The sequence below is a fragment of the Bacillus rossius genome, chromosome 10 (genome assembly GCF_032445375.1).
Source record: "Bacillus rossius redtenbacheri isolate Brsri chromosome 10, Brsri_v3, whole genome shotgun sequence".
Classification (NCBI taxonomy): domain Eukaryota; kingdom Metazoa; phylum Arthropoda; class Insecta; order Phasmatodea; family Bacillidae; genus Bacillus; species Bacillus rossius.
In genome coordinates this window covers 37,355,860-37,369,934 of record NC_086337.1, presented here as the reverse complement: position 1 = coordinate 37,369,934, position 14,075 = coordinate 37,355,860, and positions in this window count along the sequence as shown.

Sequence of the window (14,075 nt, the reverse complement as noted above, 5' to 3'; positions counted from 1 at the left end):
ATTGCGTACTAAGGTTACTTTCATTTGATACTCTCTTCTGGTGAGGTGATTTTTGCGGACATTGCCCAGTTACCAGCCTGTGTGTGCTATTGCCTGTGGTTGTTGCACCAATATTATTTCTGTAACAATTTTTTTGAGGTAAAACTTCTTTGCTGAGGTTGCTACAATTTTTGAGCGTTACGAAAATTCTGATCGCATGAATGGAACAGTTAGGTATGTGGTGGGGGAATTGGTAGAGCAGGAGAATGCGTCAGTAGCGATGCCACTCCAAACGCTACGTAGCATAGTATGCTACATGCTAGTTGTAACGGCCGGAAGAAAGAGGCAGTGATGCTACGGAATTCTTGTAATGTTGCTTGTATTTGTCTACTCCTCAGTTTTAGCTTTGAATATATATACTATATAGAAGTCGCCAGCCCAGGTTAAAATTTCTAATACGGTTTTGAGGTAGTTGGTTAATTCACCGCCGCAATCGCCACCATCTCCAGGGCATCGACTTGTGGTGGTCCCTAGCGGACAAGTGTCTAACTCTTCAAACACCCCTTCCCCCTCCCGTTGTACGAACTTGAGCTGCAGTGAATGATGGATGGGGGGTGCGGGGAATGACAGCGGGCGACAGTGCTGCGCTCTAACGTGTAAATAACAACTAAGACGATACAGGGCGTTACGGCAGCGCACTGCAGCGGTGAATTTCCCAAGCTGCTCATCATACGATTCTGAAAAACGTAGAGTAAATCCTATCCACTCGCGACTTCTATACAGTATATATATTCAAAGGTTTTAGTGACGACTAATGATTGACTAATTTATTTTATTTTATTAAAAGTAACAACAATTTGTTTATTCATGTGGAAAAGAGTTTACAATTGGTGCAATTAACTTAATAAGTATCATAAATTTTTATGTGAATAGTCAGTTCAGAATACCCTAATTAATGTAGTTGTGTTCATCGTTTTAAGTTGGCCACCCCTGCACTGCAGCAAAAATCCATTTATTTGGTTTTTCCGCCCTCTCTTCTGTGTTTACAGAGTTGTCACAGGCCTCAAAAGTTGTTATGCAACCTGACAGAAATCGACATTTCTCGTAACAGTTCCATACCTTTTCAACGATGATGTTTGTTCACGAGCACTTTTGACAGAAAGTTACGTAGACAGCAGGTACTACTTTCGAAAGCAGTATAATTAGAGACTAGTTACACGAGCCAGGCTATAGTTGCCCACTTGGGTAGTTTTAGTTGGTCATCGAATTACAAATTGACCGATGCCATTTCGCGGTAACTCAATGCAGTATGTTTTTTTTTTTTTTTTTTTTAAATTTGTGGTTTGTGCATTAAACAACAGGGAAGAGGGGGAATGACAAAATTACTCGCCCCCCTGGGCATGAGACAAGGCTATACCCACAGCTGACTCGGTACTCTGGGCGAGTGAGATTATGGCGATGGGTGTGTCAAACCCGTCTGGGGAAGAGAGAGAGAGAGAGAGAGAGTTGCGGAGAGTGGGAGAGGGGAAGGAGAGCACGAAAACACGGCGGGAGGGAAAGCGTCCGAGACGCGAATGAATTTGGGGGGGGGGGGGGGGAGGGGAGGTGTTACCCGCGGTTGTTTAGCGTGGCGTCGTTTATCGGCGTGCAGTATGCCAGCGGGTCAGCAGCGGCGGCGGAGCGACCATGTGCCCGGGGAAAGGCAGGACGGCCGACGACGCCGCTGCTCCCCGGAGGAGGGCGGCGGCTGCAGCTGCGGGTAAGGTCCCGTCCCCCCCGAGACACCCGCGAATCGCGCCAGCTGCAGATGCAGCTTCCAGATGCTCCGCGGAGGCGAGCGCTGCAGCGGCGCGACAACTAATAATCGCGGTCAAGAGCAGAGTCGTCTAGAATATGTTAACGTCTTTAGCTCTCGGTACACGGCATCTGGTAGGAGTAATTTCGTGAACGGAGCGGAAGGCGCATGGAATGTGTTGACAACCATAGTGCTGCCATCTGTGGCGGATGGCGCGAACCAAAGTTCATAGAGACAAAGGGGGAAACTTTATAGTTTTAAACGTTTAATGAATTTTAACAATAAATTACATTTTCAAAAAACCAGGCCCAGAGCGGGTTTAAGTGTTTTTTTTTTTCCCCTTTTATCGTAGCCTTTTCATTATATAGTTTAAAATTTCTGTCTGCAAATATCGAATGATTCGATAGTCGACATAGCTGCCTCGGCAGCGAATTCTAGCGGCCGGTGCGGAAACTACGCGTGATTCGCGTCAAGTAGTGTAGTTAAAAACAATTTGCATATCACGATCGGAATTATTTTTAAAAAAATCTACGTTAAATTACGTGTCGCGAGTTTCGTATCGCAAGTGTATTTACAACATGAGAAAATTTGCTCATTACCGAGGTCAGAGGTTGCACATCTCTGGACAAGTGGCGAGTGCTGAAAATACTTCGACACATTTTTTTTATGAGTAATTTTTCTCTATAATAAAAAAGTTATTGATGATAACACTAAAATATCAAGGAGTGCAAGACTTTCAGAAAGCCAGCGTTTATGCATAAAAAATCAAGTTACAATTTAGATTGAGAAAAGAAACATACATATTTTTAATTTTGGTTTATATTTATACCATGAAAAAAAATATTTAGTTTCATTTCTCTACAAGTCGTGATTGCTTAGGCCGAAATATCTTCTTTATTTATTTATGACTCGAATCTGTTGAAAACTGAGAGAATGTAAACAACTCTTGTCTAGAATCTTGTTATTTATTGCAATCGTGTTCGCAGGCTTTTACGGCCATTGTCTGAAGTAGCTTGGCTTCTGGGTTGTAGCCGTGTCCTTAGCGAATAATTCACCGACGTTTCTAGTCGACATTACAGTCGCCATCAGGGAGTTACTGAGTATAGTAGGTAACTGCTCCCTGATGATGGCGACTGCAATTTCGACCGAAACCTTCGGTGAATTATTCGCCAAGGACACGGCTACAAATCCAGAAGCCAAGCTACTTCATTTATTGCAATCGTTCAGCGATTTACTTAATTTAACATGACCCCGACCGTAGGCGCGACTAGATTTATCGTTGGGGTGATCCTGTTCCCAGCACCCATACGCCAACCCTTTTGATTGATTGACGTGAGGAGTAAAAATCAGTTCGCCTGCTTGGTTCTGTCGCGTGTTTGTGGGACGGCAGCGGTTCGCCGCGAGAATTCCGATACTGCGCAGTCCCGCCCACGCGGGGGAGAAGACTAATGTCGTCGCCTGTCAGACCTTACTGGTCGTGACCGGGGAAGCATACAACTCACATACTTTCGGTTCCCTGCAAGAATTTCCGAAGATTTCAGAAGTTTTGCGTTTTGGTATTAACGCCACTTCAGCCGCTAAATCAGAAGTTTCCAATGAAAACAAGCATGTTGTGACTGACCTAACATAACCTAACCTAACCTAACCCTTCGATTTTTTTAATTTCAATTTTTGCGAGAAATCCGAAGTTGCACGAACGTGGTAGGGAACCGAAACTACGTGAGTTGTAGGCTACCGTCGTGACCGTGCTCTGACCCCCACGTAATCACGTCTATGGCGCCGCCAGCCAGTGGCGGGTACGAGAATTATTATATGTTTTTTTCAGAGGGGGATTTGAAAAAAAAAAAAAAACACGTGAGCGAGTCTTTCAGTACTCACCAGTGAGGTGTTGCATCTTATACCTCGGTAAAAAGCAAGTTCACGTGTTCTCATGTTGCAAATACACTTATAATACGAAATTAGGACCAGGGCCGGTGCAAGGTAAATTGGCGCCCTAGGCGAAAAACCTTAAAGCCCCCCCCCCCCCCCTCTTGCCGGGACACCCAAAAAAAAATTTTCCTTGCCTCAAAATACATCACGTAAGCCTAAGATTTTTCTCAACAATCAATTGAAAGCAGGCTTGTGTGTGTGTGTTTTTTTATACTTTTTTACTTATTACAAATCATGAACAGGTCACCGTTTACTTTAAATAATTACTTATATTAATATAAAAATTCCAAACTGTTACAAAAATCCATTTTCATCTAGTTTCAATAATCGTTAAAACATATATCAGCTGTTACGTGTCGTGCTGCGCCGCCCCCAGCTACTTGGCGGCCTAGGCGGTTGCCTAGTTCGCCTATATGGACGCGCCGGCCCTGACTAGGACACGGAATTCAACCTAGAATTCTTTAAAATAATGCCGTTGTGTGATTAATATACGTTAATTGTTTTTTTTTTCCAGCTACTTTTGACGCGAATCACACGTAGTTAACACACCCGCCGCTAGAATTCGCTGTCGGAACAGCTACGTTGACTATTGAATAACTTGATTAGCAGACCGAAATTTAAAACAATAAAATGAAACTGCTTCGGTAAAAACCGAAAAAGACGTGAAAAAATACTTAACTCCGGCTTTTAACCTGATTTTCGATAAATAATTTTATTCAAATAATGCTTATCTTGTTAAAAAAAATGAAATAAATAGGCTACTATAAATGTTTTCCTTTGGCTTTGTAAACTTTGATTCGTGCCATCCGCCACAGATGGCAGCACCGTGGTTGCACATTTCCGTTTCATTCACGAAATTACTCCCAACAAATGTCGTATACCGAGAGCTAAGATGTTGCACATCAGTGACATTACTACTGACACTAACACACTGATGTATATGCATACATTAGTAGCAGGGGCGCAACAACTAAATTTCCAAAGGGAGGGGGGGGGGCAATATACTTTTTTATAAAGAATTATCGATCCCCCGTATTGAAGCGGGGGGTCTGGGGGTCCTCCCCCGGGAAAATTTGTATTTCAAGGTGGAAAATGGTGCTATTTAAGCAGTTTTATTATCTAAAAATTGATTACACAGCACTTTCTTTGCCCCCGTTTCCCCCCACTTCAAGGTTTCAGAGGGGGGGGGGGGCAAAATACCCTTGCCCCTCCCTGTTGTTGCGCCCCTGATTAGTAGCAGTAGCAGACAGGCGACTCTGCTTCTGTCGGTTGAAATAATTGCAGGTGTATTAAAAAGAGCTCCTCTCGCCTTCGTTGATTTTTTTTTGCCAAACTGTTTCCTGTTTCCGTTGAGTCGTGGGCGGGGGAGATACTTCACACCCCGGGTGTTCCCTGGGTCCGTCACTGCCAGCGGCGCCAGCTAGCGGGGCTTCGGGAACGGGAGAGCGCGAACGCTACTGCCTACTGGTCGACCTCCAAAACAGTGTGGCACAAGCACCGTGACGCAATCGACTCCGAATCTGGTTTCGTCACCTTCCGTTAACACGAAGGCGTCGCGCCGAAGAAGGGAGTCGAGGGTAGCCGGTTTAGGACACGGGTTAGAATCCTAACCGAATTAACCTTTTTTTTCTCCCATTAATTTCCTTCTCTATTTGTCACACACTAAAATATATATATTGAAGCAACAAACACGTTTTGAATAGTTTCCAATGCACGAATCAAATCATAGTATAGGCATAGTATCTACAGTATAAACAACAAACACCCACCCCCACCCCCAATTTGTAGTATTCACAGACTAGCACCCTTTAGAAGATTTTTTTTTGTGCTAACCCAACAAAATGCTGAATTTTTTAATGTTATTTATTAACGCCTTCACTTTATGCTAGTAAGCTAAAGCAGAGTAAAAAAACTAAAAAAAAAAAAAACTGAAAAATATATAAACAGGGTAGTTGTTGGTGTATCAACGCTTTGAATGAATAATAACGCAATAAAGACACTGCGTGATCCGTAAGAAGTCACTAATGCCGAAAATAGCCTCCTCTCCCCCTCCCCCCCCTTTACCAATGAACACCTTTTCCGTTATTCTGGATTGCGTCCTTGTTTGCAACTTTGTTATTGAAGTGTACAAACCAGAATAATTTATCCTCCGGGAAAAGGCATGGATATTGATGTTACTTGAAAATATTGCATGCTTTACGTGTGCAAGTTAGCGCGTACTCTTTGGTGCAAACCCTAGACGCAAAAGCTCGCACCAGATTATCACTAAGAAATTTTCGGAATTTTACTTACGAGGGCTACCAAGGTCAGTAGTATGGTTATGACCGGAATTTACATTGCACAGTTGTGCGACAGAGGCTTCAGATGCTGAGAATCCTAGTAGGACAAACTTGCAGGTGAATAATCACAAGGGTTAAAGAACATATCAGCGACTATAAACATTAAAACCTACGATCAGCTGTAGCAGTAGGTACTGTCCTTGCGGAAACCAGGCACAGTATTCAATTCGACCAATTCCACACCATAGCCAACATCCCAAAATACAAGAAAAGATATACATTCGAGAATCAGTATAAATATGATAACACCCATCAAACAAAGTGGATGGATACAAATTAAGCAGAATATGGGAACCTCTCTTACAAAAATCCTCAAAACCTAGCTCTGCATCAACCACAGACAAATCGCCTCTGGTTGGCCAAACAGCCCAGCCAACCAGAAGAGAAGAGGCCTCTGATTGGCCCACAGCTGCAGCCAATCGGGAAACACTCTCCTCTCAGGCGAGCTGTTAAAAGGCTGGAGAACTTGCAATAATCCCAATAGGTAACTGCTATACTGATGATGGCGACTGCAACAACGACCGAAACGTTGGTGGCATCTTCGCCTTCTATACGGCTACCACCCAGAAGCCAAGAAACTCCAGACAATGGCCGCGAAAGTCTGCGATCTTTATCCTAAAATATAATACAGTTAAATTATAATCCACTCGTTAATTATTTGATACCCTTCAGAAATGTGTACTTCGCAGTCACGTGCTAAAAATGAATAGCCTGACAAGTAGGCAGCACATACCACACACCATACGCTAGGGCGATGGTGCAAGGAAACATTACATTTCTGAAAAATAAAATAATAACTTATCAATTGTGTAATGCATATAATTAAGTTGTAAGGGCAATGCTGTGTCGTAAACAAGAACATTTGAAAAGCTTACACTAATAGTTCACAGCGGTTGGGTATAATGTAATTCAATGGCGGCTTCAGGATGACTTTTCGGGAGGGGCTATCGCACAAAAAAAGGTCGTAGTTGCAAAAAAATGAAAGTGGTCAGATATTGGCCTTGGAATATTATTTACAAATTACAGGTTTCAAATACAGAACCTTAGTAGCTCCATGCAATTTTTGATGAGATAAAAGTTTAATATATGCAATTAAATATTTAAATAAACATAAACATAAACTAATCAATAAAATTGTTCTCGGGAGGGGCTATCGCCCCCACCGCCCCCCTTCTGGAGCCGCGCTTGATGTAATTTCGGGAGAGATGTCACACCTTTTGATAATGCGGAACTGTCTAATGATGGATTACTCAACTTTAAGTTTCAATGTATTGGGAGAAGCAATAGGTTTCCTAGTTTAGTTTCAGAACCATAATAATATTTAACTAATTGCTAAATTATTACAGCAATGATTTTTAAAATATACTGTTTCCGGCATCTCTCCCAAATGAGCATTGGTGAGATGCTGCATAGTTAGGGAGAGATGCCGTAAACTTCAACTGCCAAAACAAACCACACTAATTTGTACTTACCAAACAAACATAGTTATAGAACTATTTTAACAAAAAGAGTTATTCCATTTTTATTTATTTATAGATCATTAAAATAACTACCTACTTTTATAACTTACAAAATGTAAAAAGCAGAAATTGTATTCAAATTTTTCAAACAAGAATTTCAACTATACATTACTCTACATAAGTATAAAATATAAACTGTAGTTATTACATAATAAATTATATGTAAAATAAAATTGAAGTGTAAATGTAAGTCCACATTTTAGCAGTGTCTCTATATAAATTTACTTTTAATAAAATAAAAGCATTCACAAAAACTAATAATTGATAGACATAAAAAAACTTGTAAGTAATCTCTAAATCACAGTCTTTATAATTTTCTTCGCAGATCACAAATAAAACTGAACTTAAGTTTGTTTAAAAATGTTACTACTTTTTATTTGAGTTAACTTCACGGATGTTCTTTCTCCCACAGTTTGTACATAAATTCTTCTAAAGAGTACACGTTTCGTGCATCCACATTTTACATTGATTGCAGCGAATCCAGTCGGCAGTTTGTTTGGTGACATAATAGTTTTCCCAACACTCTATGCACTGATTACTGTCCACAGCAATAGACGGATCATCTTCTTTCGAGCTAGACGTATTTGCTATTCTTTCCTCCCTTGGACCATCTGCCTGGTTGCCACGTAATGCATTTATTTTCCTCTTTCTATTGAATATATTTCCTACAACAGTTTTCCTTTGGTTCTTATTTCTTTTGTCAAGTGCATCTTTGACTTGAATGTTTTCAGACGATTCTGACACTGTTGCTTTCTTCCGCCTGGGTCCAGGTGCAGGCATTGTGGGCAATGGACTTATTTCGTGCAAATGTTTTGAAGGAGTTGATGGATCAGTAGCTGTGTTGGATACATTGGAATGTGTCCCTGATGAGCCTGGGCAATCAGATGTTGCTTTGTAACTTGGTACGGGTAAAATTACTTCTGGGGGGCCTCGGCAGTCTGATGAAGTGTGTGGAATGAAGTCAGACGCAAGTAAACCAGTTGATCCTGAGCCGGAAGATGCAGGGAAAGAAGAGCTTTTAGAATTTTGATCTGGAATTGAAAGAAAAAAAAACGTATTCTGGTATAGCAGCTGGGCAGAATGGGAACACTCCAGTCGCCTTAAATCCGCTGACAGCTGTTCCAACTGATGCTGCTTTCTTCCATGCATTCCCTATCAGCACTCCCATTTTAATCCTGCTGATTTTTTTTAATTTACTTGTTTTCATGAAATTGTTGGCGTGTTTGTTAAACTCAGATTTAAGAGGGTCAAAGAAAGCTCTATCAAATGGTTGAAGAGCTTGGGTCGAGTGGGGTGGTAGACATAACAAAATAATATCATGATCATTTGCTAACTGCAGTAAATCAAATGAGTTGGAGTGAGATGCGTGGCGATATAATAAAAGTAAAGTCTTTCCTGGAGGTTTGAGATGCAAAAAGTGTTCTTTGAACCACTTCAAGAATAACTCAGCATTTACATAGGCACTTTTTGGGTTCATGAAAATATTTGATCCTGGTGGCAGACCTTCCAAATGATCTTGGTTTTTATTTATTCCCTTCAATATCAAAGTTGGAGGTAGGAAAGTCCCCACAGCACTGCAAAAAGCAATCAATGACACTGTTTCGCCCTTTTCTCCTGATGTTACTTTGTGGACAACTTTCTAACCTTTTGTAGTTACAACACTACCTGATTTGTTTATTAACTGAATACCGGTCTCATCTACATTAAAAATATTTTGGGGTTTGTTATGTAGATCATTATCACTCATAATTTCTAGCAACAATTGAAAGAAATATTCAAATTCTTTTCTGTTTAAACCTTGAGCTCTTGCGAGAGATAAACCTTGAGCAACTCTTACGCTAAGTTCTGGATTCCTTTCTAAAAATGAATAGAGCCAATCATAGCCAGCAATTTCATTGTCCTTTGAAAATTTGTGCTGTATGCCTAACTTTTCTGCAAATTGGTAAGCTAACCTTCCAACTGTGGTCCGGTCTGGCGCAAATCCAGCAGAGCTCAACTTCTGAATGTGTGACACGAGTCGTTTTTTATTTTCTGGACTGAATGTTCCAGATGGTCCAAGGCCAGTTTTTGTAAATTTCCCTGATTTCATTCTCCTATCGAGTGTCCTTGCAGGAATGTCATAGTATCTTTCCGCTTCTCGCTTACCTATATCTCCATTAGTTATCCTATTCACTGCTTCTACTAGCTGTTCTTCCGTCCATTGCGCTCGTGGTTTTATACCGAGTTTCCGGCGGTACTTTCTAGGCATGCCCTGATAGGATCCTGCAACAAAGATAATAAAAAATGTTAATTAATACTTAACATTAAATAATTTAGTATTATTACTTAACTACACATTTCCCACACATTTGAATCTCTTTTAAAATAAAAAATAAAAATTACTACTTACTAAAGTAATTTAAAATGGTTTGGCATCTCTCCCTTAAAAAAATGTGGCATATGTACCTACTTTCAGGGAATGACGCCGCACACGTCATTTGGAAACCCTCGAAAGTAATATGGCTGCCATCTGTCAGAAATTCACAAGTAAGGATCATATTTTTATGTCGAGTGATAATTTTTTACAAAACATTTACTGTTTGTTAAAGAACGCCATTAAAATAAATGTTAATAACTATTTTGATACATTGAATTGTGTGCTTACCTCATAAAATAGCGTTAATCCTGTAGAAGTTAAGAAGACTTACAGCTGTAACTTTTCACGCGAAATACAAAGACAGGCACTGACAGAAAAATCAAGATGCAATCTAGCGGCTTCTGTTCAAACTACGACCGCGGCATCTCTCCTGACGCAGCATCTCTCCCAAAATTACCGCGAATTGTCCGTGAAGAAGTTGGGGTTGATAAGTATGTAATCTTACCGTTTTGGACTCGTTACTGTTTACAAATATAGTTGACTTTCACAGGCCTGGTAAAACTGTAACGGATGATGTCTTGGGGTCGTGTTTCCGGTCGTAGAACTGTTTCGCCGTCTGGAGAGAGATGCGACGGGTGAAAGTGGCCTATGGAAACCCGCGTCTCTTATGGCCAGCTTCCCCCTCCTCCCCCTCTCATGGTGTTCCCTCTTGCCCATCACGCTCGCCCGCGCAATGAAGTCCAATTAAGGTCACGATGCTGGAACCAACCTACAGGCCATTCTTCTCTCGGCGAACGTATCGCCGATCAACATCTAAGTGGTGAACACATTCGAGTAAATCGCGAAAGTAGTACGCATTGAAATTATAAGAATGACAATGCAAATCCTCAAACAGCCATTCTGTTTTCACACCAACCCTTCCCCCAACCTTAATCGCCCCCTCCCCATATATTTTCTTACAAAACATCCCCCCCCCCCCTTTTCCAAAACCGAGCAGTTTGATCCAGATCCAGAGGTAATGGGACTCTCCCTCGGGCCACACCACACGCGACTCGCCAGTCCTCGACTCTGATGTGACGTGACGCACTGGCGCGCAGGGGCGGCGGCGGGCAAGGAGCGACGCTCGTACGGCTGCTTCCTGCTGGGGCTGGCGGCGGCGGCGCTGCTGGCGGCGGCGGTGGCGGCCGTCGGCGTGGCGCTGTACCTGGGGGCGGACGACGCCGGCCTGGTGCTGGGCGTGCTGCTGGCAGCGCTGGCGGCGGCGGGGGCGGGAGCCTGCGCCTTCGTCGAGTGGCAGCGGCGGCGCGCGGCACGCCGGCGGCGGCGCGGGGCCGGGGCGACCCCGCCGGGCCAGGTGCGCCAAACTCGTCCTTACGGCTTACGCCCCATAGTCCCAACACACACTAGACTACGGCTTCCCAGCGCTTTGGCTACTGCCTAACACCAGGCCAGTGGCGTAGCCAGGATTTGTGTATGGGGGGTGTTAAGAAGCATGCGCGCGCCCCCCCCCCCCCCTCCGTATTAAAGCGGGTGTCCGGGGGTCCTCCCCCGGGAAAATTTGGATTTTAAGGTGTAAAATAGTGCTATTTCAGCAGTTTTCGGTACTTAAATTTAAATATTGTAATGGTAAAAATTTTTTTTATTAGTTTTAATATGAAATTTGTTTGAGTGATGAATAAGAAATTAATTAAAGATTTGGTGCTAAGAGGGGGGGGGAAAGGTTTGAACTCCTAACCCCCCCCCCCCCCCACTGGCTACGCCCATGCACCAGGCACTAGGCCTACTGGATCTTTTAGTTTTAGATATTAGTAGGTATATAAGCAATTTTTATTTTTGAAATTTAGGAAAAAAATAAATAAAATTGCAGTTTGATTTATAACACGTAACTCTGAAAACAAAAAAATTATAGACTAAAACAGCTTAAGTCAATTATTTTTAAAAAAAATATTGATAAAACACATTATTTTGAGTGGGAAACTTGTTGCTGTTTGTCCATTATCAATCTGTCAATATCAGGGTCAATATAACTTCTTGACAGCATTTTATCGCGTACCACCTATAACGTTGCCACATACCACCGGTTTGTAAACCCTGATATACACCATTATATTAAATATATCTTTGGATGTTTTGCATGGTAATATTCTTAATCTATAATAAATTATAATAATGCGACATAATAGGTTGGTTACAGTGGTGGACGCAAGAAGGGGAAGGTGAGGGAGGGAAACTGAGGAATCCATCCCCCAGATTTTTTTTTGGGGGGGGGGGTGCTGAAACTGCAATATATCAGCGAAACCAGTATGTTCTTTTGGATGATGCATTATGAGTTGTCGCACCGCCTGCATGTATCTCAACTGCGAGAAGCCACGTAGACCCATTCCCAATATGTAGAGACCTGTAAAATTCGCGGATTAATTTCGCGATAGGATAGAGTCCAAATACTTTTGAAATTATTTTTCTTTAGTGATTGTGCCACAGTTTATCTGAAGGACTCTGGGCCATTGAATAAATCTTTTAACGGAAGAATCAGCGAATCACGATCATTCCAGTCAACAGGTGTTACGAGTCGGTAACCAATCAGCAGATGTAATTTGTACGCGTGCACAGAGGATCATGGAGTATATATCCATTGGGGATTTAAAAATCGCGAATTTTACAGGTCTCTTCCAATATGCCATTGTCTGTGCCAATAGTAATAATGTAAGTTTTTTTTTTTTGGATACACGTAGGTATTCTGATTTTATATTTATACGCCATGGAAAAAAAAATAAACATTCATGTACCCGCCACCGCGCACACTGCAGGGCTGCCGTCATTCGATGTCTGCTGTGTCGAACAGGCGGGGAACGGACTGAGCAGCGACCCCAGCGCTCCGCCCCCGTCCAGCCGGGCATCCCTGCTGCCGTGGCGCAGTAGCGCCTCTTCCCAGGGCTCCGCCCCACCCGCCTACCACCAGGTGTCCGGCGGCGAGTCCCACTGACGTCCCCAGGGGCCTTGCCCTCACCGGCGGCTTGCAGAGTCCCGCATGTTCCGTCAGCTCAAGTGGACAGTTCACATCTCAACTACCTGAAGTACCCGGCGTTACCCCGGGCCGAACACGTTCCAATGCAAGGGAACATCACCACCGAGTTTCGAGTCTGTAGAAGAAACACTTGAAAAAAAAAAAAAAAAGAAATTTTGATTTTATAAAGTCCCACTGATCGCACAGTCTCGGTGCATCGTCAAGACTTAACGCATCGGCAAAACTGGGACGCCAATCTTCAGCTTCTCTTGTGTGTGGGAAGGCAGGTTACCCCTAAGGCAAGACGTGGCGAACGCACCAAACGATAGCGCGTTACAAATTCAAAGTAAAGACCATCAGTTACGAAGTTCTGAATTAAACTGTTGTTAGCGCCTTCAGTTCGCTAGCAGCCGCAAGCTTCACTAAGCGGATGGGTTTCGCCAAGGAGAATGATAGGAATTTGCCAGACCTTACATGACCACGTGGTAGACATTAAGAAATGACACAAACTCACTATTTGTGCGTCTTATGATCCAAAAACTGAATTTATCCTTTTTCACGCCCTTAGGGACGGAATTTCATAATTATAAATTCTAGTCAGCGCAAGCGTAAGCAAGCTGCGCAGTGCGTGCCCAACACTTGGACGGTTTACTGACCGAACGAACGTGTGTTAAGCCGAGGCTACATTCGCAACAGCACACAAACAGCACATACACAGCACAGTTGCTCACGCACAGCACAACAGTCGAAGCTACATTCGCACACAGTACAGCAGTTCGAATCATAACCCGATTTTTCCCTCATTTACTTCTGTCAAAAATTTCAGTTTCAAAAAAATATTTCAAAAGTTTGAATTTTGTCATCTATTATATACAGAAGCAGTTTACCTAAACCCAAGCATTTAATTTCACCGTTTTGCTGTTAACGTTTAGGAATGATAAACAAAGAAATTCCTCGCAAATAACTAACAAATGCATATTAGTTTCACACATTTATTTTTTAAAATGCACGCATCAAAACAACCGTCAGTAATTGTATGCCACTGACGTAGCGTACTCTGATTGACCGCAAGCAAAAATCTGCGCAAGGCACAGAGAATAGTTCGTATTTCGTCGGCTTTTCTGTGCGTATGCTAATTACCAAATGTAGCAGC